This window comes from Haemorhous mexicanus, chromosome 18, assembly GCF_027477595.1.
Source record: "Haemorhous mexicanus isolate bHaeMex1 chromosome 18, bHaeMex1.pri, whole genome shotgun sequence".
Classification (NCBI taxonomy): domain Eukaryota; kingdom Metazoa; phylum Chordata; class Aves; order Passeriformes; family Fringillidae; genus Haemorhous; species Haemorhous mexicanus.
The window spans coordinates 11275385-11281409 of record NC_082358.1 but is presented as its reverse complement, the minus strand read 5'-3'; positions in this window follow the sequence as shown (position 1 = coordinate 11281409).

Here is a 6025-nt window from a genome sequence, read left to right as displayed (position 1 = left end):
CTCAACATCCGGTGCCCAGAAGAAAACGCCCGGAGAATATACTGTGGGATAAAGGATTATTGTTTCAAACCCTGCAAGGCTTTACAGCATAAAAGAGCTGTGGAAAACTTTTTCCTTCCCAGCTGCTCTTCATCTGGCTTGTCATGCTTGTTACTGCCAAGATAAGAAGTATCAATACCTAGACTCATCTGTAAGGGAATTCCTAAGGAGCTTTACTTATAGGAGAAAATGAAAGTTTCTAAGCACACACCCCAGCAGCTAACAGAGATTTCTAAAGCAAATCTTCTGAAGGGGATTACTAGCAAATGTCCAGAATTCTGTGTGTGGAAGAGACAAGCAGCAGAGATGTCAACTAAGATTTGTGTTTTATCTGTTCTGAAAAATTTCTTGTGCAAGCCTACATGATTCATTGGAAAAAGAAAAATACTATTAGAAGATTAGAGGTCCTTCTGGTCACTACAACCAGCTTCAGCAATTTCACGTATTTTGAATTTAGCGAATTATTAGAACTGACTGGACAAAATGAAAATGCTTTCCTCTCTAAGCAAATTAAAGGACTTTTGGAAAATTGAATCACTATTTCCAAGACAGATTATGTCAAGAAAATGTGCCTACTGATGGGTCTCATTACTGGAAATCCAATTTGCACATTTTACAGTCAGGATTTGTTAGAATATGTTTGAAATATTTCTTTTTAGAGAAAGGTGACTTTGGCAGGTTTTGCTTCAATTTTTCTGTGAGTCTTTATGAGCAAAGTATGATCCTGCTAGGGATGTTTTATCAACAATATATCCTCAGACAACCTAATGGTACATGATACCATGAATATTCCAGTAATGGATTCCTGCCCTCTCTTGATTCAGAGCTGGACACATTTAACAATTGACTAGTTATGGTAATCAGTGTTATCCTCCTTCTTTATATGCTTCCCTCCACTCACTGGCCTTCAAAAATACATAAATAAAAATAAGTGAAAGAACAAAAGATGAATCTTCATCCTGCTTGTTCTTGGTCAGTGCCAAGAACAGGTACAGCCAATGCCACATCAGTTGTGAAACAGCAGCTGCTGTAGATGAAAACATTTGTCCTATGAAATTTCCTATCACAAGGCCTAGAGAATGTAACTTACAGGAGCAGAGCTGGACACACTCTTTATCTAAATCCTTCAGTAGCCCCATGGTTCTTCTCTTTTAAGATAGAGGAGTATTTCAAAAGAAGATTTTGTGTGTGCCTGAATGCACACTTTTTAGCTCAACAATAATATCAAATGAAACTAATGGGCTGTAAAGTTGGTAAAACTTTCAGCATATGTTCAATACATAGGGGAAAATCCAGATTCTTTTGCATTTAAACTGGAAGAATAATCACGTGTGCAAGCAGTTCTGAAAGTCATTTTCAGATGACAAAAATGGGTAAATCATTTTCCCTACTCCATTTCTAGTTCACAGTCTGTCAAATGCTCTTACCAAGCCTTAGGAGACAATAGAATTCCTGAGCACCCTTAGTGAGATTATAAAGAAAACAGACACAAGACACTAAACTGGAAAGCCAGTGTAGACAGAAGAGGTATAAAAACATCATCATTTACAGAAAGAAAAAAAAAATTAAAGCAGTCCAGTATAGGAGGTTTGTTTTGGTTGTAATGAAATGAGATTTTATCTAAACTTTTTGTGGATTTGGAATGCAGAAAGTATGTAAGGAAGATTTTGTGAGTTTTTGTTTTGTTTTGGTTTTTTTTAACGACTCCTCTGTAATAACTGATTAAAATAAATCATGCCATAGCTTCCTTATTGAGCTGCCTCAGACTTAATGAAAACACAGCTAAAAAGGCTATTAGACAAGTTTAGTTTTTCTGGATTCTCCAGCAGTCTGAATAGTTAGGGATATGATTCCAGACTCTAGGTTACTTTCTTACACTACCTACAATATATTCTCACTATCAGAGAGAGTTCTGAAATTGCCCTTATTCCTTTAACAAGCTTTTGCCCATTTTGGAAACTGCAAACAAATCAAATAACTCAGTTAAATATGGGACGTGTTCCCATAGTTGCCTGAAGAAACTAGTGCATGTTTTGAAGCAAGTCAGACAAAGATTTTATCTCTTAAAAGACAAGATGGGCAAAACTTCCAGCCCAAAGGAAATGACACACCTGGATGTAGAGCCAAGGGAATCATGTTAAGTTGTTCCTTACTGTTACCTACCTTTGTTTGTATGGGGTATCTTCAGTACTCCTCCAATACCACACAAGTATAACAAAGTTGCTGTCACTATTCTTCAGACCAGTTCATGCTCCAAGTTAGACTTGCACAAACCTTTTGTCTTCAAAATGTCCTGCTAGCAACTGTGTGTCCCAAACAGCCTTTGGAAGTTTAGCACAGGTGATGTCATAGGCAGAGTAAATGCTGAGGATGCTGCTGAGTACAATACAGAGTCCAAGATAAAGATGTGAGGTCTTCTGGAAAAAATTAAACCTATTAATCAGAATGAAGTGAAAAAAATTGAAAACCCAAATCTCTTTTTTAGTTACTTTACAGGGAAAAAAACCAGTGGTTTAAAAGTGCACTAAATAACAAACATCTTATCATATATGAAGTGATGGAGAAATGAGGTAGGAGGCACAAATAATGCAAAGGCTTTGGAACAGTAAATGTCAGAATTGTCACATGTTTGTGAAAAGCGTGTATACACATACTACAGTGGTAAGGAGAAGCGTGAGTTAGAAGGAGATTAAATCCCACTTTATTGTTGTACAAAAATTAATGACTTCCTGAAACTGCACTAAAATCCTATTGCTATGAATTACTGTACCATTCTTGGTATCTTTAACCTAAACCTGAATTAAAACCTATAAACTTTAAGCTCCAAAGCCTCTTCAGTCTTATTTCAAAAAGGAAAATAACCAAGATAAATGAAGAACACCCTAGAAGATAAAACAATGACTAATAATTCATATCCTCAAAGACATTTCTGAAACATGACTTTTAAAACAAGTCCAGGAACAATTCAAGCCATGAAAGCTGCAGCAGATGTTGTGCAGGGAAAGAACAGCACACTGCCAAGGCTGGTAAAATGATCCCTTACCTCACTGAACAGAAAGAAGCCGAATCTACAACCCATTTGTAAAACAGTTAAGGAGGGGAAGATTCTTTGGCTGAAGAAGAATGAATGCAAATGAGGTCTCTCAACTAAAACATCTCAAAAAGAACTCTTTCCTCTATGTTCTCAGCCCAGTGATGTACATTATTGCCCTATGGTTTGATTTGCACAGCAAGAACTGTACAGCTGGGTCTTGGTTCAACCCCACTGAAACATCAGTGCCAAGGAAATACTGCTCAGTACTGATAGCTGGAATGTGTTCAATAATTTGGAGAGAGAAAAGTCCAGAGAAGGAAGGAGGAGCCCTTAAAGAAACATTGCTGTTGAGCTTTCTGGAATTTTAGCCAAACCCAGCTGGTGAAGGTAGAGTTCTGTCCAGGGAATGGTGACATTTTCTGGTCTGCAACATCCAGGAGTCTGCAGTATGTTTTGTACTCTCAAAACAATTTGATTTTGTTCAGAAAAGACTGGTCCTAGAGTGATGTATCAGGCTGTACTCACAACTGCTCCTTGGTCTCTCCTCTGAGACACTGTCAGGTGTACCAAATAGGTCAGTTGTGACAGTCTGGTTGTAACTTGGGCTCTCTTCAGCCCAGAAGTTGATTTAGATTATTGATTATCACTGCAGCTCTTGAACCTCTCAGAAAGTTGGGCATGAAGCTCAATATACAGATTCTTATTCTCCCAATTAATGCATAAATGTGAACCTCCATAAAATCTTCCCCTGCAGACTAATCCTCTGCAGCATTTCATCCCTATAAGCCAATTTTTTTGCTTCCTTTCTCATTTATTACTTCCTTGTTTCCCCTTTCATTGCAGTGTGTCTTCAATCCACCTTTTGCTCACTTCATGCCTGGAAGAACCTTAAGAAATATCCCACTTTTATCCCATACCCTCACATCAGTGCATCTGTGAGGATACACAGAGGTTTGCCATTCACTTCAGTGCAACATATTCCAAAGAAAAGCAGCCAATGCAGCAAAAAACCCAGTTAGAAATTTCTCCTAATGGAGCTTAGTATCTTAGGCACTGTTCAGTTCTCCTCACTCTCCTAGACAGACAACTATATCTCTTTATGCCCTAATTCTTTCTAAACTTAGGTCTGAATCCTCTTACTCTTTTCAATGGGAGATAGATGCATAAATGCCTTTTTTAGAAGGTGTCTGACTTAAAAGTCTTCATCCTTCAACTTTTGTCACCAAACTGCAAACTTCAGCTTTGACAACCTTTTTTGTATCACATACACTATCTATCCATTTAACTGTCTTTATGAAAGGATCTCTTAAAATTATATCCAGCTTCCACATCTGTGAATAAATCACTACCTACTTAGCCAGGATAAATTCATCTTGCCATTCAAGATCCAGAAAGCCTTGGTATAAAAGGTGCTTGCACTTCCTTAACTGCTTCATTCCCCAAACTTCAATGACAAAGTGAGCTGCAAGAGCAGGCAGGATTTTGGGCTGAGTTCTCAGTCTTATGTCTAGTACTGAGTGTGGGTTTTAGTATCATTCCTATAAAGTAGACACTGGTGGAGTGGTGTGCATCTGGAAAGTCTGGAATAGCAGTTTGTGTTCATTTTAATAAAAGATGTTACACATGTCCAAGATTTACTGTTATAAAAACAAATAAATTTATGTTCCCACCTTACTCTGTTGCATCAAAAGTGACTCCTTGATAGATTAAGACAATCAAACACAACTTTTAAGTAGATTCATGGCATATAATCAGCAAAGACTGGGCAGGTCAGAACAGCACTGCTGACTTATCCCACCCATTTAAGTGGAATATACTGATATATCTTTAAAAAATGAAGAGTTCAGAAGTCAGACTGGTAATTTGAATCTTCCACATGGAAGTGCTACAGAAACAGAAAAATTCTCCAGCATGCTTTTGGAATTTTACCACTGGATTTTCACAAGTACAAAAAGAAATTATCATTTTGCATTATAGCAAGGAACCTTTTAGAAAGTAGTTGATTTTTCAGGGAAAGGAATAACTTATTACAGTATGAAAAGTGGCATTGAATGCATTCATGGAACAAGAAAATAAAAATGTATCATTGTAACGTGAGCATATTTACAATAAAGTTGGTTAAAGTGTAGATTAAGAGCCTGGTAATTCTAGTAAATAATACAAAATGCTGCTTTTTTAATCTTTATAGGCAATTCCTTATCTCAGATACTGACACCATACCTTATAAACACTGTGTATCTGCACAAAATAAGATTGTTTTCAGCCAAACTCACGTGAGCATTTCATCTTCTGTTTGTAATTCATACAGTTGGAGCATTCAAATAAACAGTGCCCAAAGTGTGGTTTCACTTTCATGCTCACAAACTCTGTGGGTCTGGATAAGAAGTTTAATCTCTCTGCCATCTCCTCCTTACTGGTAAAATATATTTTGTCTTGACTGTGCAATGCCCTTGGATTGCTGAGAAGTGCAATGGAAAAATGCAGATTTATGCCAATGCCACTGAATACACAGTCCTGGTACTAATTAAAAGAGCCAAACCCCCACAAGCCTAAAACTATGGCATTTTATAAAATATTTCATATAAAACCAGAAGTTAAACTGACTTTAAATTTGATATATGGGGGTGGAATGAAAGACGTCAAAATTAAAATCCCTGAGGCACAGACGCAAAACTGAGAAAAAGAGAAAAAGGGCAAAGAGGACAGAACACCATTACAGGTATTACAGCCTCTGTATTTATTTCTGAAATAAAAAAGAAAACAGCACTTCTTGTTTTGATGGATTTTTTTTTCAAGAGACCCCTTTTCCTGAGATGTAAGGCAAACTGATGTAATTAAGCACTATTTTCTCCATACATCATTATATCTATTTTTCTTAGATTGTGGGAAATTGAGAAACTAATTTTACAAAGCCCACATTGTCTAAATACAGGTTACCAATTCTTCTATTTT